This window comes from Palaemon carinicauda, chromosome 9 (genome assembly GCF_036898095.1).
Source record: "Palaemon carinicauda isolate YSFRI2023 chromosome 9, ASM3689809v2, whole genome shotgun sequence".
In the NCBI taxonomy this organism is placed as follows: Eukaryota; Metazoa; Arthropoda; class Malacostraca; order Decapoda; family Palaemonidae; genus Palaemon; species Palaemon carinicauda.
In genome coordinates, this window is record NC_090733.1 from 158,394,296 (window position 1) to 158,416,380 (window position 22,085).

The 22,085-nt window shown below is 34.7% G+C and overlaps 1 protein-coding gene across 2 annotated transcripts in view; it reads right to left on the reverse strand.

The window, feature by feature from the left end:
- LOC137646944 (uncharacterized) overlaps nt 1–16,089 on the reverse strand; it is a 274,499-nt gene extending 258,410 nt beyond the window's left edge. For both annotated transcript variants that reach the window (XM_068380015.1, XM_068380014.1), the window contains exon 1: nt 16,045–16,089. The gene's annotated coding sequence lies outside the window, so the exon portion shown is untranslated. The remainder of the gene's footprint in view (nt 1–16,044) is intronic.
- Between the last annotated feature and the right edge of the window lie 5,996 nt (nt 16,090–22,085).

A 22,085-nucleotide genomic window follows, 5' to 3' on the forward strand; every position in this document is an offset into this window, starting at 1 on the left:
GATAGATTAACGAACTAACAAAGTTTTTGGGTGTGCATTGACATAAAAATCATAAACAGACAGACGCAAGCAAAAGGACATGTCTGAGACCTTTGTTTTGCAATGGACTAGTAACAGCTGATATATATATATATATATATATATATATATATATATATATATATATATATATATATATATATACTGTAAGTGACCAATAAATAGTAAATCCGTTCAATCTGATTCTACAGTAAAATACACTACAAAATACAATAAAACAAATTTGGTTAAAACTCTGAGACTTTGTAAAATAAAAACTAGCCAAAAAAATGGTTTAATTCAAATCTATGTAGTAATGCTTAACTAACAAAAGAAAATTAATTTCTTATATTCTATTTTACTATTAGTTGAAATCATTCAAACAGAGAGGAACAAATATGATATTGAAAAGTTCAAGCTTCCTCATAACAACGGATACAAATAAAATATTACAAATATAAACATTCCGAACTTCAGTATTTTCCCGGCAACCACTTGTGTCAATCCCTATAACAAGAATTCCATTCCTGATCTTGAGACTACCAAGCCAACGCAGTCCGAAGATCTAGCTTAGCTCAAGGGATTACGCCAGTCATCCACACATTTACCCAACTTCAGATCTCCTGGCAACCTGTACACTCACCCACCTGAACGGGAGGGGAGTGGGGAGGACCATACACTGCCTCATCTCTCCAGTCCCCTCAACAAAGCCACCGCCTCTAACCTGCCACCTCTGCTACCGCTATTGCGGGCTGCATTGGTCACGACCTGCAATCTGAATGGCATATCCCCTACGGCTACAATAGGTTCTATATCGGAACACCAGCAAAAGCTTTTAAGCCCGTTACTGAAGCAGCAAGGCCGACCATTACACCTCCTGCATGTTCGAGTAGGCCACCCAGGAAGGATGGGGTAGGGGGGGGGGCGGCTGATACTTCCGGATGGGAGGAGGCTGAGATGGGGATCTGGGAGCCTGTTCCAGATATGATGACGGGGAAAGAAAAGGACCTGGTGAAGTATTTCGTTTCGGAATCAAAGATTCAGAAACAAAAAACAAAAGTACGTGGAGGCCACACTGCAGAAAAACCTGGAGTGTATTCAACTGGGTTTACAATATTTAGGATGTGCACGTATACTGTATATATATATATATATATATATATATATATATATATATATATATATATATATATATATATATATATATATATAAAAGGGCACTATTTCAGCATTTACGGATGTTCATCAGAAAATTAAACATAATCAATAAAATAGAAAACTTGCAACCATTCACATAAATCAGCCTTAGTAGAGCAACACACTATATTTCTCGACATTGAAGGATAATCGTAAATTGAAATAGATAGAAGTAGTGAAAATGAAGAGCATAAAAGAACTAAATCTAATCAATTTAAAATATAATTCAGCATCAAAAAGTAAATCACATTTGGATTCCGGTGGCACCTAACATATATATCACGAATGCCAATAAAAAGTTACAAGACCGAGACATAGTATACATGAGCATAAAATTATACACATATCCCTATCTCAGTTTTAAATTCGCCCGTATTTCACCGTTTTTATAATAATTCGTGGTTTATAGGGCAGGTTCATGATTGCCTAGGGAGGGTAGTATTAATGTAATGGATACATTTTCGTCCAATAACGAACTATATTTCGACTTTCTTGACACCCTTGATCTCCTTAACATAGAAAAAACTGGAGAGAGAGAGAGAGAGAGAGAGAGAGAGAGAGAGAGAGAGAGAGAGAGAGAGAGAGAGAGAGAGAGAGAGAGAGATATGCACAAGCAAACACATATTATTGCCCTGTTATCGATAATGTCAAGCAACCAAAACACTATACAGCTCAAACAACCTTTCAGGTTCTCCTTCCCCAAATATATTGATCATAAATGAATTACATTAAAGAGATGTTCTGCGATAAATACTGTATATTATTTAACTACTGAATTACCTCAAGGTGGAGCAATGGACAGACATAACATCCTTCAAAGGCTGTTATGAAATATAAAATGTCACCCTTTTCAAAAAATGTAGTGTTCAGTGATTTAGTTTATTCACATGGGAAAATGAATTTCAAAACTTGGTGAAAACATGAAGAATAAAATTCCCAAATATGCGAACTCAAGCGAATGGCGAAAAAAAACCCTAGGCGTGTTTTCAAAGTTGTTATGACTAGGTCACTTCATATAAATGGGGACGATACACAGTCGATGAAGTTTAGTGTACAAGTGCAAAAGCACCCATGAAGCTCCAAAATTTACGAGAGGCATTTCCGTATTATCTCGGCTGTTATAGAGAGGTTAGTCACTAATAGTTTTCTTTCTTTTTTTTTCTTTTGTGGATAAACCATTCTGCTATTAGGTGTCCTACTTTCATGGATCCCATACCGTAAAATCCTTCGAATAAAAAGACATAAACTAAGAAAAACGCCACGTGTATATACTCATGAATTTTGTACGGATGTACTTAAGTATGCTTGTACAAAATTACATTACTTCTTTCATGTGACTCACATAAAGAGCATTTTTAAGGGACATTCAAACCGTGGACGTTAGTCAGTCAGTTGAAATCCCGCTATAATTATGAAGTAAACGATTAGAGTATGACAAATTACCGACACTTGTATTTCCGAATTACTGCATATTATTCCACTTATATGTATATATAAAACATTAATCATATCTTGGGGGCCTTTCACAGTAAAATTAACATATAATATAATACATTTCAAAAATACATGGCCATATTGAATTATATTTCTCTTTAAAATTTGGACGTAATTTGAAGCCACTCTGACTTGAAATGATACCGCAACGTATAACTTTTCATAATCATTATATCCAGCGAAGATTTAAATTCACACCATAAAATTGCTCTATTTTTTAAAGAAACTGTCATCCCAATCCAGCACGCACCCAAAGCATCATGTAGTACGAGTATCTGTTTACATAAGCACGCTCTCCATTTACTCCAAAATTATGCAGCCCTGCAGCTCTCCTCTTTTAGTACAGTAATTGGGAGGTTCTTTAAATGCTGGGAAAGCCAAAAAATTAGCAAGATATGTTGTGGGAGAGGGGGGAGGGGTTGGTAGAGGAGGTGCAAAGCGACCAAGAACCGACATCATCAAAGAGAAGTTCGTGACGTCAGCGGACATTTGATATATATTCAAAATAGATTCTATATTAAAAATGGATCAATTACTCAAAAGTGTCACTATTTGTGAATTGTATATTTTATTTGGTTATACTTGACAATAAATCTTAATTTTTTAAAAGAAACTTTTTACGAGAAAGACTATTTTTGCAGCGTTTGTTTGTTTTCATTGGCGAGAAATAGGCAGGCATCCTTAGGCAGTGGTCAATAGATGGCGTTAGTGCAGCAAAACGTCGTCTGAGAAAACTAATCATTCTCAAAATAGTTTAATTAAAAATACACTTTCATATGATTTATATAAAATATTTACCAAATATAAAATATATATTTCACAAATAGTGACACTTTTGAGTAATTACTCCATTTTTAACTTAGTTTCTCTTTTGAATATATACTAAATGTACGCTGACGTCACCAACTTCTCCTTGGTTGACTCTGTTGACAATGTCGGTTCCTGGTCGCTTATTACCTCCTCCACCAACCCCTCCCCCTCCCCCCCTACCGAAACATATCTTGCTAATTTTTCTGCTTTCCCAGCATTTAAAGAACGTCCTTATTACTGTACAAAGCGAGGAGAGTTGCAGGACTGCATAATTTTGGAGTAAATGGAGAGCGTGCTCTTGTAAACAAAACCCAAGTACGTAGTAGGATGTAGGAAATAATAAATATATACAACAACAAATGCAGCCGTTTCTAGTCTACCGCAAGACAAAAGCCTCAGACATGTAAATTCATGTCTGGAGTTTAGCCAGGTTTTATTACCACGCTGAGCAATGCAAATTGGTGATGCTGGGAGATTTTCGTCTAATAATTCACAGCAAACCAACTAGCATGGGTAGCCCTGACTAGTACAGGTTTGCTGATCATGGCAATGCGCAAACGCTTTCATCAAGTTTTAAACAATATGCCATTCCCTTTAACAATGGCGTTATATCGCTCATTGTTATAAAGCAATCGTAAATAAAACAAACTTAATATGATTCAAGAAATGTTTCACTTGAAATCAAAGGAGCAATGACATTTAGTTTGTTTGGCCCTTTCCAACACCATCTTAAACTTTAGCGTTATTATTATTGAGTCACTCGTCCCTGATTCCTCTTCCCTTTCTTCATCCCCATTACTATTCACTCCACACTGGAGCTTCTTAACCTTACTCCTCCTCCTCAGCCATTTTTCCCTCTGCATCTTCTTACCCCGCCCGTGCAATTAACCTCCCCTCCTCTAGTTCCTCCTCCTTTCCCTCCCCTACCTCTCAAGCCGCTACTCCCTTCCCCCTTCCCTCACCCACTTCGCCTTCCCGAAGGCCTTGGCCTCCCACCCACCCCTACCAGTCTCCCCTTCCTCCCAACCCACCAAAGCATCTCGTATATTTTTTCTTCGGACTCTGGACTGGCATCTTTCTAACTCAGTAATTAAAGAGTTGTTTGAGCAGTGCTCCGAGAAATTGTATGTAGATTCTTAGGCTCGGGGGAGTAACAAGGATTTTATGATTGCACGAGGGTGCGCCTTCCAAGAGGGATGAGAAGCTGCAGAAATGAGAGAGATGCAATGCCCTCTTTAACAAATAAGGATATTAAAGGAAGTGACCGGCGTGCGAATATCGTGTGAAATTAAATAGCCAGTTAGAGAGAGAGAGAGAGAGAGAGAGAGAGAGAGACAGAGAGAGAGAGAGAGAGAGAGAGAGATATTCGACCCGAGGTCAAGAGCCGAGATACTTGACATGGGGAAATAGGAATGTAAATAAGGATAGATCCGAAGAGAACTGAGGAAGGAATTTCCAAACCAAAGTCATGAGAATAATAATTTCAGAAAATAAAAACAATCCCAGAAAAGTTGGAAAGTGAAACTATCAAGAGAGTTAAAAACCAGTTGAAAAGCTAATGATAATGTCAACATTGAAGATAAGATCGTGCACAACAAAACCAAATATACGAAATTATCATCATAAATAATTAGCTGGACATTAAATGCTCTGAGAGAGAGAGAGAGAGAGAGAGAGAGAGAGAGAGAGAGAGAGAGAGAGAGAGAGAGAGAGAGAGAGAGGATAATTGTTCACAAAGGACACTCTTTGCGATCTAGATCGTAATAAATGTTAATAAAGGCGAAACATGTGTTATCAGAGAATCAACTGACCAAAAATGGACAGAGATTAAGAGAATCTGAGATATCTGGAGGATTCAATAACAGTAATAAAGGCGGGAGAGAAATGACAATTGGATCTAACTTCGGACAAACTGTATTACTGAGAGAGAGAGAGAGAGAGAGAGAGAGAGAGAGAGAGAGAGAGAGAGAGAGAGAGAGAGAGAGAGAGAGAGATTATTGATATTCAAAACCTTGACATCGACTTAGAAACTTCACAATATCTGAGATAAGAAAGTGCATCACACCAAACAAATCACCACCGAAACAACATGAAATGTGGGAATGAAGAGGTAATTTTAGCTGCTTCAAGATGTAACAGAAACTTAATGCGATAACTTTAGTTACTTCACGAGCAATGTTTACCTGCTTCAAGGGGTAACTCAAGTACTTCGTGAATCAAGTTAAGCTACTTTAATAGCTAAAGTTAGCCATTTCAGGAGGAGTTTTGGATGTTTCAAAATATATGGTCTATTTCAAGATGTAAGGTTAGCTGCTTCAAGAGCTAACTTAGGTACTCTCTGGAGTATCTTTGGCACTTTACGAGATAAGCTTAGCTTCTGTTAGCTACTTTAAGAAGGAAGTTCGGTTATTTATGGTGTTCATGTTAATTACTTCAGGAGCTAAAATTTGCTATTTCTACAGGTAGGATTAGCTACTCCAAGAGTTAAATTAAGCTACTACACGGATTGTGTGTGCCCATTGCGGTAATTCAAACCTATTATCCATACAAGTACTGCTCATGATGAAGTTCTAAGAAATGGAGATTACGAACATTCCATAAAGGCTGTATGGGACAAGAAACGTTTTTACATCTACAGTGAATTTCCTCTGCTGTATAAGACAGAATGGAAATGAAACTCAAATGTAGTAGTGTATATCTCGAGATTTTCACTATAAAAGAAATATATATAATTTCCAATTATGTTCGTTATTTTGTAAATATCATGAAATTTTTCCCACATATCCTGGACGAAATAAGTCAAGGAAATAGCCAAGCAAATTTTTCAGAAACATTACGCAAGGTGAAAGGAAATGCATGCAAAAACACACGCACCAAAAAAAATTGGTTTCGCAAACTGGCGTTACGCCAAATTCCAAGGAAAAGAATTAGGAACTGAATTTTTATGGTTTAATTATGTCCAAGTAAGAAGAAAATGAACTCGAGTGGTCAAAGTCAAGAGAAGCATCCGAGATAAACGCAGTGGGTTAATGACCTAGGAGTTTGTAACACGTCCATGAGCATGCAAGAAGGAAAATGTGAAGATTTTTAAGCGATATAAATATTGTAAATAGATATCCAGAAACATGCTGCCTAGCACAGTAATCATATTATCAACTACAAGCACATTTTTCCAAGCAATGGCAAAGAAATTCTGATACGAAATTAATTTATTTAAGACCTACCAGTGGTAAATGAAAGGAACTAATTAAAAACAAATATAATAGTTTTGGATTACTAAGATAACCTTCTCTGAATTACCTTGGGAGTCAATAATCTACATGCACGATGTTTGAATGTTTTCGCTTTCTAACGTGCCGCATTTCTTAATTGATCTGCAACTCGAAATGATTATCATACTTATAACATGTGATATAGGAATAACAACACAATAAACTCATCTAACTATTTCAGTCCGCTGCTTTAGCCTCAAGTATTTTTAATGTGACATTCTCTAACAACAACGAAAAATCTTACTCCTGTACTCAAGTTTCCCATATCACTAAAGTCGTGTACCTTAAATCAAAGGCAATACTCCGATTATGGTAATAAATAGTTATATGATAGATTTGCAAACACCATATAAAATATTCTGTTATATATATATATATATATATATATATATATATATATATATATATATATATATATATATATATATATATATATATATCAAAGTAAAAGTACGCAGTGGAGTTAAGAGCAAAATAAGACTGCTTCTTTTTGTTTGTGAGCAACATTACGCAAAAACTACAGAACGATTTCAACGAAATTAGGTAGACATCTGGACAGATCTATTAGATTTTGAAGAAAATATATCAAAGTAAGAGTCAGTAGTGGAGTTAAGAGCAAAATAACACTGTTTGGTGTGGTGAAGGCATGTTCTCTACCAAGTGTCCCTCTTGTTGCCCATGAATAGCTACGCCACCCACAAAGCCAGGGATCTGTAGAACGTGCCAATGGCGACATCAAGGATATGCTTGTTGCCTGGAAGGGAGACAACGACGCTAAATTCGTGCAGTTCCAGAAAAACTACTGCATAAAAATAATATTGATAATAATTTTTAATAATAACAATCAATAATATTAATCATAATTATTAAAGCAATATTAATATTAAATGCTGATATTAATCGGGCAACATACACTGCTAATGTTTGACTGTGATGTCAAAGTTAGACTGACTTCCGCTCTCTCTAACGAGGTGATTACTCCCACGCAAACTGAAGATGACTCCATCAATAATAGTTTATGGTGATTGAACATTAAACCTAACTGCATCCTAATTAATAAAAACACATATAATACCTATCAAATATTTACGTAAGTAATTTGATCAATTCAACTGACATCTTTCAGTGATTCCATGTAATCACTGATCCACATTTTCCATGAATACATGAAATCGCTAGAATTTTCAGCGATATATATATATATATATATATATATATATATATATATATATATATATATATATATATATATATATTAGCCGGCAATTTTGCATTTTGGCCAGGAGGCAAAGCTGGAAATCCCGGACTAAAAATCAATGTGCTGATGTAAGACTGTCAGATAGGAAGGCATCACTTCTTACGCTTCCGGTATGACAGTGGCGTGAACGTGGTGACAAGGAAGGTGTCACGCCGTGACAATAACATTTCGTTCCTCTGTCGCCTTTCTGAAGAGGTCCTGCCTCTGTCTTTTCTGGCACCGGGGCTTCATTGCGAGTACTGTATTTCATGTATTTGTATGAAATCAATAGGTTGCGGGGTGTAATTACACATTGCTGGAAGGAGCATACAGTAATTATACTAAGGATGATAAAGGATTGTTGGCAATGGCACGTTTTCCTCTATATGAACTAAAATTTGATATGAAAATCAAATTCTCGGGTACTTTTAGATACGCTGCTACAAGATAAAACCATATAATAGTGCATAGATAGTGCAGTGTTACAGAGGTCGTTAAATATTATAAAAAAGGGTACCGTTGACTATCGTCTACTAAGAAAATATGATAGTGAAACTGAAAGAAAACAAAAACTTATTTTGCCAGAGACAGGAGAAAATTGCGTTATTTTGTTCCATGCGCACATAGAATAATAATTCGACATATTGTTCGATACTCTTGAAAATTGAAATTGGAGGCCACACCCCATGTGGAAAAGGAGCAACAAATTAAGTACAGAATTATCACCAAAGAAGTCATCACATATACCTCCGCTTATGCAAGTCATGTCAGACAAACCTGTCAAGTCGTAAGAGAGGTTTCGTTTCTAATCCTTTGATATTTAAAAAATTCAACTTTGGATGCCTTGCAGATACTATAGATATGCAAAGTATCTCAGACAGCGAGTAAGTTTATAATCAATCATCAGGCTCATTTACCCAAAAGAGCATAAGTAGCTTACAAGCAAAATAATATCTCCACCACTACAGGAGCTCCAATCGTGCTTCAATCAGATAATGGGAGAAAGTTTGAAAACCAAATTATAAATAAACTGAAGAACATGTGACCTAAACCGAAACTGATAAACAGAAAACCGAGGCAAAGCCAAAACCAAGGTTCTGTCGAACGTGTTAACCAGAATGTTTACAACGATAATGCCATGGATATTGACAATTGAATAAATACACTGGGCTGAATGTTCCATTTATTCAATTCCTGAAAACCCACCCTTTCCACTATTGTATTCAGCAATCTCCATTAAGTGTGGCAAAGCATAAGTGGGGCTGAGTACCTCAAAATTTTCCATATATTGTAGATAGCTTGTTACAGACGAAGACCATAAAAACGTCGAAAAAGAAATGGAAGATGCTATAAATGCAGGAATTGCTTCAGGATATGAACTGCTCCCGTGGCAGTGAAAGCATTGGAAAAAATCTAGACTAGTTGCCTGACAATATCAATAAAAAAAAATTATTCTGTGTAGTATGTCAAAAATAAAGTAGTTCTGGCCCTTCTTGATGATCCTGTAGCAAAGATATCCATGCAATTTGATCATGTCATAATTAGCTATAAATTATAAAGAAGGGCACAGTACCTCCCATTAGTTTAAAAGTTCAATGTGTAAAGATGTTTAAAATCTAAATGCAAAATTCCCACTAGCGAAGGCTGGAGATAATGTACGTCTCCATATACCAGATGTTATCAGAAGTCGCAATGACCCACGAAGCGTTCTATTTTTTTTTTCTTTTTTTTTTACGTTGATGGCGTTCTCTACAAGCTGGGACAGGAACAAAGTGTTGTCAAACAACTGCATTCCAAAGGTGAGTTTTCTATTCTGCATGAGAAACTGCTCACTGGAATCCGTAGGCACAAAAGAAAAACCCCAACGACACTGCCGTCTTTCCAGTCACTGACATTTCGGCAAAGGCTACACTCGGGTGCAATTACACAACTAAGTGCGCATGAAAAAGTTGCAAATGTAGAAATAGTAGATTGATGTGCAATTCAATATGTCATAAAGTTCAGATTACTGTAACAAGGGATGGAGATTCGTAGACTTAATAACTACGAAATTATGCAGATCCACCTAAATCTGTTGGTATTTTTCTCACCCAACTATGTCATAAACTGTATGGCCAAATTCTAAAATCAAGAAAAGACCGGATATTGGTTGGCCAATTTACAACAACATTTGCTATTTACCGATTTGTCCAGACATACCTCAATTAGGTCGATTCCAGGCTTTGACCATACCATACACACACACACACACACACACACACATATATATATATATATATATATATATATATATATACACATATATATATATATTTATACCTACTAGTACACTAAAAACAAGCTATAGGATTTTTCAAATGTAATATATCCAATATATATACTAAAGCTTGCATGTTGTTAATGAGACATATACGACCCAAGTAAATATGTAATATATACGATGTATATATATATATATATATATGTGTGTGTGTGTGTGTGTGTGTGTGTGCATGTGTGTGTGTGAGGATCCGTTTTCTTCACACAAGTACAGTGCTGAATGTACAGTACCAATTGGACTCTCGCTGTTCTCCGAATCTCGTGGGAAAACTGAAAATTATAAAGAAGACTAACAGAACAAAATGAGCACTCTAATCTACCTAAATAATAGGCACGATCTAATACAGAAAAAAAAAGTTATATATCCTCCCTGTCAGGAAAGTCTTATTTCTAGTGTACTTGTTTGCTTACTTTCCCTGGCTAAGAAGGACGAGATAGCGGCGATATGTGTCTCTTACCATGACTTTGTTTCATCGTCCAACTTAGGTAATTCGGATGAAGTTGGTCAACTTGGACGAAATTGGATGTGGGGCTTACAAACATCACGACTTGATCCATTCTCTGTCGATCTCGCTTCTGGCTCTGAAAGACGACTATTTTATTATGGATTGGTTCGGCTTTTGGATCCAAAAGGGAATCTCTTAACGCAAGAGAATTATGTCTCCTCTCTCTTGTGAGTGATTCTCTTTCTTGTTTTGGCGAATCTCAAACACGGAGAGGATTGTTTCAAGTCGGGTTATTGATTGTTTCAATACATGATACACCTTCTTTGAATGTTTTAGGCTTCATTAAACAGAAGCATCTAAAATAAGATCAGATAATTCAAAATTATTATAATAACAAATGTACAGCTACAGAAAAACAAAAGCATTCCTTAAGTTAAATAGATGTCAGTTTAATCCTTCGAATTAAGATTTTTAGGTAAAAACACATACTCCCACCCCGCTACATACTTGGTGAAACATTAAAAATCCCATGAAACGGAAAAATACTCCCCGCGCACTGTAAAAACATACGGTATTTAACAGCTATATATATATATATATATATATATATATATATATATATATATATATACATACATACATACATATATATATATATATATATATATATACGATTTTCATTTGATGAGTTCAGAATTAACCAAGATACCCGATTATCTGAAATACTCTAAACTTATCGAGTTTTTTTTAGCTACTTTTAAAAATAATAGTGATTAGACCTGAGGTGGTAACAGAGTTGTACAAAAGACAAGTCAAAAGATTAAATAATACGGATGGCTTACAAATATATGATATTCGATTTCGTTCCTTTTGAGCAAAAAATTTTTCTTCAGCGATGTCATTCTGAACGAAGCCAATTTGAACTAAACATGTCGAGCAAATTATATTTTGAACGAAAATTGTTAGATCAATTTCCCCTCCATTAAAATACATGACTTATTTTTCTAGGAAAATGTGAATCAATCGTTCAATTCTTAGTAACCATCAAAGAGAATATAACCCAGCATGGAGATTATAATTTCCAGTAGTGACAAGCACAAAAACAGCTCATAATGGTTTCATTTATAGCTAGGATAAAGCTACTCAAAGGACAATTTCATGGCGTTGTAAAGTGGAAGGTTACAAAGGGATAGATTAGAACGTTTGCATGCACTCGCACCTGTTCAGGGTTGCCAAAGAAAGGGTTAAAAGGTAAAATTACAGTTTCAGCCGAACTCAGATATCTGATATGAAAATATATTTTTGCTAGCTTGAATGGTGTGTTTTCAACGAATTTGACCTTTATTTCTGCCACAAATAATTAGATTTAGAGATAAGGAGCCCTTCTAATAACTAAAATAATGGGGTTCCACGATGGGAAATCGGGGTTTTTGGGTAGAGGAATTCACAAAATGGGTAAAATAAGAGAAGCTTTCTAACGTAAATACACCCACCTTACCTAGCCTAGGAGAAAACGTATAAAATAAGTTTAGCTCTCTAACCTAAACACACCTGCATAACCTAACCTAGGAGAAAATGTATAAAATATGAGAAGCTGCCTACAATTAACACCCAGCTAACTTTACCTATCCTAAGAGAAAATTTAAAGAATAAGATAAGCTGTCTTACCTAAATCACACCCAGGTAACCTAACCTAGGAGAAAATTTTTAAAATATGAGAAACGGTCTAACCTAAACACACCCACCTAACCCAACTTAGAAGAAAATATATAACTGAAGAGAGCTGTCAACCCTAAACACACCCACCTAACCTAACCTAACCTAGGAGAAAACGTGAAAAATAAGAGAAGCTGTCTAGCCTAAACACACCAACTTAACCTAACCTAGCAGAAAACGTATAAACTAAGTGGAGTCTAACTTAAACACACCCACCTAATAAACTTATGATAAAATGTATAAAATTAGAGAAGCTGTCAAACCTAAACACACTTACCTAACAATTTATTGAATAAGAGAAACTGTCTAACCTAAACACGTCAACCTAACCTAACCTAGGGGAAAACATGAAAAATAAGAGAAACTTATACACATCCACCTAACCTAACCTAGCAGAAAACCAAGGAGAAAATGTATAAAATAAGAGCTGTCTAACCTAAACACACTCATCGAACCTAACTTAGGTGAAAAGTGTAAAATAAGAGAAATACTATAACCTAAACACATCCACCAAACCTAACATAGTTGTTTTGCCTGCTTACATGGTACCCCTGACCCCTTACCTCACTGACGCTTGTCCGGCCTTAGAACTAAAGGAGGATCGTATTTGGGGCATACTTTTTGATAGCATTGAATATTCACACATAAACCTATTCACTTCTAATGGAGTTCCATTGTAATGTCCATAAAAAATCCCAGTAACCTCAAAATATGAGAAGCAACAACTACTGCACGTCTGAAAACGTAATCTATGGCAGTTAATTGACACTTTTTTAGAAGGGCAGATGAATGAAAAAATCACAGAAAATTGGATAATCTTAAAACAAAACTACCAATCATGTTTCAGCATTTTACCGTACCTATAATTCATAACCAAAAACAAAGGACGATCAGCATTTTTACCCATACTGCATTGACAAAAACAAAATACCATCAGGATAAAGATCCTCATGACAGTGTAAGCAAATCCTTGGGATAACAATAATGAGCAATGTGGAAAATTCGAGTAATTTTTTCGTATGAATCATCTCAAAAATACATAAGTAAAAAAAAAATATTTATCAGAATTTGGTCGAAACTGTAATAATACCAGTTAAAGAATACGTCCGCAAAACTGCTGTAATAACACATGAATCTCCGAAATGCAAACTCCACGTTGAAATTGCTAGTCTACCAGACAAACTTGCTGTAAAGATTGGTTCAGGAGTGAAATTGAAAAGTACCGTATCTAGGAGGCGAAGCTATTGGAACTACTGTACCATCCACCACCTGAAACAGCTTCATCCATGGTCATCTCACATTCTCTATGCTCTAATTTCATTCCCTATAGCAGTGGTATAGGTGATGAGAATAAAGTTATATTTTCCGGCACTAATGAAAGTCTTCCCTGCCTGAGAGACAATTGTCATTTTTAAAAACCATTAGTACATCAGAATTTAAACCTAGATATTATTTAACAGGTACCACCCCACATATCACAAGTGGATTTTGGGGAATCCTGAGCTAACTATCTTGATCGCTGTTTCCTCTAACCAACTTCAAAGTTTTTGTTCCTTTATTATGTCATCAAATCTTTTCCTATGGATCAATACTGTCTTTCAGCTTTTTCTCAACAGACGATTCAGTGTAAAAATAACACAATAAATATATTAATTATTAACATAAAATTGCCGTTATGTACGATTGTTCAAATGCATAGCTGTACTTTTCATTAGTCTAATTTCTATTTTTTCCTCTCTTTCTCTCTCTAATTGAACTTCACTCTCTCTCTCTCTGAAGGAGAATCTCTGGGGCGGAAATGAGCTTCTTCAAAGATCACACCTTCCGTTCCGACCCAACAAAGTTTCGACAAAGTTCTCCAGATGGTTTTAAGGGACCAGTGGGTCCTATAGACTTTTGCTTCCAGATTCTCTCACTTTCTTCGACTCGCCCAAAAGATGTCTTAGATCAACTTTATTCCCTACTTTTAGGTCACAGGAGACCCTTTGGGGAAGGGGGGGATGAATAGGAAGGGGGAGAGGGAAATAAAAACTCCAGGTAGACCAACCCAGGTACCTCCGGGCCGTGGACGGACGGCTGGAGTAGTTTGAGGACTATTCTCTATTTGTTTTTAATATATCGCACGGCATATCTATCGAAACTTCTGTTTATTTGCCAAAAATATTTATATCATAATTAGCTATTCGTCTTTTGTATTATAGATGGGCGTAAAAAAATGGCATTACCTAGTTGATTAAAATTTCCCTTTGTACATAACATTAAATAATCCCCTTTCCAAATTCACAGAAATCAAAGCCTAAACATTCCTTGTCAATTTGAAATGAATGAAGCTTTAGATGTTCTAGGAATTTATCGTCAACGTCATTAATAAAAAACTAATGTAGCAGCATATTCACAATATAAAATACTCCTTTCGCAAGATAACATTCTCCATTCATGCCCCAAAATTACTTTATATTTTCGTTATTGAGTGATTGTCTATAGCTTAATATATATTTACTTGCTTTAATCCCTCTTTTGATATTAATAATACCCATTGCTACCCATAATGGACATGTTTATATAACGTATCCATTCGTAGGCACCATAGCGAAGAATATTTCCCCCCCCCCCCAAAAAAAAAAGATAAGACTTTAGGTTGATTAGGCGAATAGTTCTACAAAGCAGTCAGTTCGTCCGTTCCTTCGTTTATGATTGTTCCACTTTATGTATGCACGGGCTCTAGCGTTGGCAGCCCGTCATTAAGCAATCAGTTAAATATGACGGTATATCTTTAGAAAGTAATATACATTTGAAAGGTATTTGAATGTAAACGTGTTTTTTTTTCGCTTAGTTGCGCATGTCTCTGACATTCAAAATGCTAATTAAACTTGCTTGATAAAAAGAAATACACTAACAAATCAATCCCAGCAATTAATAATGAATGACGAACAGTGACATTAAAGTTCAATATATAACAAGACTTTTTAATAGTTTAAAATTTTTCTGAGATTAAGGTGAAATTGGTTCAGCTAAGAAGATATTATCTAATAAATCAATAATAATAAATATAGTAAATAAATGCATGTCCTCAATTTATAACAAATACAAAATCTATATGGCTTAAGGACCCATTCTTAACAATTCGAGGAATCCAAGAGAATGTATCAGTTGGTATCTTTATTTATTTATGTAATCACCAAATTTAAAAATAATAACTGCGTTCTAGAGTGATGAGGATCAAGGTGATTGCTGGACTAGTTTATATGAATAAACTTAAATCTAGCTCAAATAATACCCCTCAAAATTTCTTAAATTATCCATTCGAGCTTGAATAACAACATTTATTCATTTCGCCATGGAAGACTTAGAATAAAGTACATTCATACGCCATGTATATAATAGTTCAACTAAACTTTGAGGAATAACTCTAGTAGATGAGGTAAGAATGATTACTTTCCTATCCCAACGAGTGTTAAAACATATGCAAGGAGAAAAATAGAAGACCGTGTTAACCAATAGAACAAGCAAATAAAGATCGCTAACAAACACTTACCAAATAAATTTTCATGGCAGAGCACAGGTTCAGCGATCTCCAATGATTTCTGTAATATAAGAAAAGTCTCAAAATTAAAGACTCAAAATTAAGGTAGTGGCAGATCATAATTTGGGAATGACATGTTTTTTTTATTATTTTTATTAAGATTAAATCAAATGTTTATAGCCTCCTCCCGGTACTTAGCGTGGATTTCTTTTCTTTTCTTTTGATTTCATTATATTATATATTATATTATATTATATTATTTTCTCAGTCAAATCTGGCATGCAATCTATTTCAAACTCTCTTAATTAAACATATGTTATACAACCACAACTGAATACCTTAAAAGTTGGGTTTAAACAATAAGCCAGTAAAAGATTACAAAAAGAACGAAGAAAACTCACACAGGAAAACGTAAAATAAAGGAATTTCCTCTTGAGCAATAGTAAAATATGATACGTAGCCATAAAGAAGCCTTGGCTAACGGAATAATAAGCGAACACTTCTCAGGATAAGGAAAGAATGTAAAAAGCATGATACATCAATCAAAATAAGAGAATGGAAAATTATTGAAAACCTTGAAGTTCTTTATAATACCGTATATCGTTGCAATTACAAAATTTCAAAATAAGAGAAAATACAAACCTTTGTGATGCTGACACCAAACGAAGAAAAATTGCATTAAGTGAATAATTCATATCATCAAACAAAAACATTCCAATGGATAGAGGCAAAAAGAACGTGAATTCCAGTTTGAAAGCAAAGTACAACCTTTGTTAGAGGAGCCATCCCTTCAGGCATCCTTCATATTAACGCTGTATACGAGCTTCATTCTAAATCATCAAAGCAATGTCGTAATGCGTCCAATTTAATATCTTCTATTTATTAATAATTACATTCATCAGAGTATTATAGGGAGAACGTAGCATGTAACAATTTTAGTCACAAAAAAATCCCGACAACAACGAAAAAACTGAAACAATGTGGGCAGAAAACGAAGGAGCCAAATGAAAAAAATGTAGAGAAAAACGTAAGATGAAAAAAACAAAGGAGCAAGGAGCAAGAACTGTTGGCTGACTGAAATAGGCAACTCGAACTAACAATGAGCATTTCGGAGTGATAAGGGGCAAAATGGCTCCCTTGTGGGTTATCCAAGTGATTTAGAAATGGTCATCTCAGGAGCACCCTTGTAAACCTTACTTCCGACTCGAGTTTTCTCAAACTCTGCGTCGGAAAACTTGGCCATCTTCCCCTTGAAGGGGATGACGGCCAAGAATAAAGATGGGCACGGCTACTTAATGACTTACAAATCTCGTCTTAGTCAAACACAAATGATTTAATTATTAAATTTCCTACAGCTGTTAGGGAGGCATTACGTCAATAGTCTTTATTAACAGATCTAGCACAAACTAGCAATAACTTTACCTCACTTAACGGGTACATCACTGAGAAGAAAATGGACTCATATGGAATGCTAATGAAATAATTTGATTGGTTGAAAAATTATAAACAATCATTATTCTCTTTAGTTAGTCAGTAGGTATATCTAGTGAACTCTGATTTATATAAATACATTCTGCATATCTTTAGGAAGTTTAGCTTATGTTCGTAGCACAAATGTTATTCTAAACATAGTATTCCATATCACTCAAAACAAAATCTGAATTAAAAATACTAGTTATATTGATCATACTGTTGTCCATTTAGACACATTTTATATCAATATTATTGCATTCCAGAGAGAGAGAGAGAGAGAGAGAGAGAGAGAGAGAGAGAGAGAGAGAGAGAGAGAGAGAGAGAGAGAGAGAGAGAGAGAGAGAGAGAGAGAGAGAAAAAAAAACATTTAACACTTCGTCAAAGACAGCAAGATGTTGAAAATAGCATGCATAGTACCAAACTGTCGATGAATCATTTTCAAAGTCATAACCAATCGTAACAACTATAATTTCGATGGACGAACAAGGAATAAAAGCATCTACAGAGGGACAAGTGGCATTACTCTTAGCTTCAAGGATGCAATCTGCATTTATCATTTTCACTTGGTTTTAGAGGTCGCTCATGAATGGCAGAGGCAAGGGACGGGGCAATGACCTAGAGACTGACCATAATTACATATTATCAACGCCCAAACACTCTCTCCATCAAATTAGAACCATGGAAAACCAGGCCATGACTGTCAAAGAATTAGCAAGTAGATCTATTGGAACCCCCCAAAATACCATCCCTAGATCACAAGGATGGTGAGGTTGCAAGACCTACCAGAAATTCGCGGGTCTCGATCTCCCGTCTATCATACTGCCAGTCAGGGACGTTTCAAGTAGGCTACCACAAGGCTGTTAGTATCAATAATCTTTATTTCAAAGATGTAATCTTCTGTGAGAATCATTGCTATCTGTTTCAAGGATGTAATCGTTTGCGAGTAGAATAACTGTTTCAAGGATGCAATCTTCTGCAAGAATCATTATTATTATTTCAAGGATCTAATCTTCAAAGAGTATCGTTACACTTGTTTCAAGGATATAATATTCTGTGGGTATGATAACTTTGTTTAAAGAATGTAATTGTTTCAACGATGTATTCTGCGAGTATAATTACTCTTTGTTTCAAGCATGTAATCTTCTGCGAGTAGAATTACTATTTGAGACCAAAAGAAAATATTAAAATTTGTCTGTTCTACATTCCTAGGGATAGCCACTCTTTCAGCATATTTTGACACCCATTCATTTTCAATGCAGTGCACGTACACACGTATAACTCCTAATAATAACTGAACTTTCTTTAACTGTTTCTCACGTGAAAAAAAAAAAAAAAAAAAAAAAAAAAAAACACACAAAAGCAATGACCGCAAAGATATTACTGTTTTGGAAATATGTTTTGAACTATGATGGTTATGCCTTATGCCGTAATAAGTAGCATGTAATATCATCAATGGCTTGATTACTAAAGATGGAAATTTACTTTATCTAAAGTCCAATTTGATCATAAATAGTTTTGGAAATCTATATCTACTGCATAGTACAAAATTCTATTAAATTCCTTTTCGGCATTAGATTAACTTCAAGTGCAATGGCGCAATAATCATTTCACCCACAGCTAAAAGATAACGCTTTACGCTCAACAATATATTCTAAGAAATACACTATAAAAAAACTGAACTCACCGCTTAGGGAAAACGGATCACTTAGTATATCTGGGTTCGCCAATCAGCCAAGAATAAATAAACGTCATAATAGCACAGAGAAAAAAGGAAAAAGAAATATTTTAAGTGTTATAAGAGCTCTTCGATAATGACCACTCCCGGGGTACCTCTGCATATTTTCAACTTCCATCCCCGTTCCTTTATGAGTCTACCTTATTAACCACGAGCCCTTCCCCCACCAATTCCTCTCTCCCCCTACCTTTCCCCGAACCTTGCTATCGAGGCATCTGCACGAAAACTTTCTATATTTTCGCCCCACCTAATTAAAACCCAAAATGCTATGCTTTCCTGACTGGAAGTTAGCCAATAAGGTGGCACTTCATTCGCGTAGTTATAATGCAAAATATTTAATAAAGCCTATAAAGACACGTTTTTTCCCTGCTGTCGCTGTAATTCCCTGTTCCAACAATTTGATTGGCATAGTAATTAGCGAAATAATCTGGATTGCACGGGGTAACTCTCTCTCTCTCTCTCTCTCTCTCTCTCTCTCTCTCTCTCTCTCTCTCTCTCTCTCTCTCTCTCTCGGGATAACAATAATCGATTATTCACTCATATGCACCTAATTGGCAGAGATGAAATGAGTTTTGCTCATTCGCAAAAGCGTTGATTTGTTTTCCATTGCCTGAAACGATACTCTTTATACCAATCAAAAAGTAATTTCCCTAATTACAATTGTCAAAAAAATAAAATAAGAAGATGGCAGACTTAGGCAAAAGTTAGACAATTATTATTAGTTAAACTAAAACAAACAAACAATCAGACAAAGTTGCCCTGGCTAATTGTCTAATTTGAAATCCGAGAGCGGTCAAATCACAAAATGGACAAATCTTTCCCCCATGCTTCCAAATGCTTAATGAAGAGAAGGTTATTTCCAGGAAGCAAAAAATACTATTATCTGGCCAAATCCACATAAAAGCATTCTTGGCATTTCATTTAGTATAATTTGCCAGCTATCTATACAAAACCAAATGTAATAGACATTCCGTTTAAATCGAGTTTGTAATTTAGATACATTTATATATATATATATATATATATATATATATATATATATATATATATATATAGATATATATATATAATGTATATATATATATATATATATATATATATATATATATATATATATATATATATATATATATATATAAAACATTCGGGGATTTAACGATCTCCAATAATCCTATCAAGAACTTTTGAAGAATTTCAAGAGTTCATAAGTTTCCTACTACATTCTTATTATAACAAAATACTTTTATAATAAATTTGCCTTCTTAACATAATCATAAATATCTCATTATCGAGCATGACATAAGAGTTGTCTTAGAACAGCTGCAAATACCAACCTTTTCTAGCTCGAATCCGTATCAAGTTTCGATTGAACAATTTAAGCGATAAAGAAAATATGAAATCGTTTCGGATATTTGGTATTAATCAACTTCACGTAAACAGAGGAAGGTTATTCATTTTAATGGCAGATGAGAGAACTGCAACAGTTCCATAAACAGATCTCTCTCTCTCTCGCTATATATATATATATATATATATATATATATATATATATATATATATATATGTATATATATATATATATATATAACAGTTCCATAAACAGATCTCTCTCTCTCTCTCGCTATATATATATTTATATATATATATATATATATATATATATATATATATATATATAAATATATATATATATATATATAAATATATATATATACTGTATATATATATATATATTATATATATATAGAGAGAGAGAGAGAGAGAGAGAGAGAGAGAGAGAGAGAGAGAGAGAGAGAGAGAGAGAGAGAGAGAGAGAGAGAGAGGGGGAACCTTTTTAAAGTTTTGGAAAGTCCCAAGAGTACTGTAGTGATAAAGGATTCTCTATTTCTTTAAAATTAACACCCTATTAAGATGATTGGACATAAAACTTATTCTATCAAAACCTAAATGGAGAGTGGGATTACATATGTTTTATAGGTAAAGACGGGATTTGAGGCTCAAGGATGCAAATCACATACTGAAAACAAGTTTCCCTTAACTAAAATGATGGATGTATTACTTAATGATGATGCAAGAATAAGAAAAACCTCGTACCTTTTTCGAGAGTAAATATGAAACTTAAGCAGGATTGGATTGATATCATACTTGTTCTTAAGATGGTCTTTCTACGTCTTTGCCGAGTTAAATTATTACAAAAGGTAGATGACACTAAAAAAATTTTAACATCGGAGTGATGGGAGTAAAATAAGGTTGGATTTTCCGTAATATTGCTTAGAAAAATCCTATTGACAAATATTTCAATTTATAAAAAAAAAAAAAAAAAAAAAAAAAAAAAAAAAAAAAATTCTTTAAATTTAGAGATTAGAAGTTTGGGAGATAGTCTAGGGAAGATTTATTTATTATAGTCACGCTATCACATTACTTCTCATAAAAGATGTTATTAGTCTCGCAATGAAACCAGAAAGGCTTTCGTATTTTGAGTGGCTAATAATAAACATTCCAATCATGGTTTGCATATCGAAAATCCTTTCAAAGGGCAGGGGCTGTGAACTTCTAGCGACAGAAGATGCTGTAATTACGAAATTTTGAGAATCTAAGAAACATTCCAAATAAGGAAAATAAGTCGTAAAGTAAAAATTAACAATGACATGTTTGGTCATATATTCATAATGGAGTAATATCCCTGGAGTAGCTCTTTAGAGTTCAGTAAAGAGTGGGTTTAGAATAATCTAAAAATTGGTGAGAGATGTCTTTTTGGTCTATTGTATAAAATCAAGAGCTGAAACCCATGACAAACACAGTTTTATTAGTTTACCATCGTTATTGGTGTGGGATTAAGAGACTT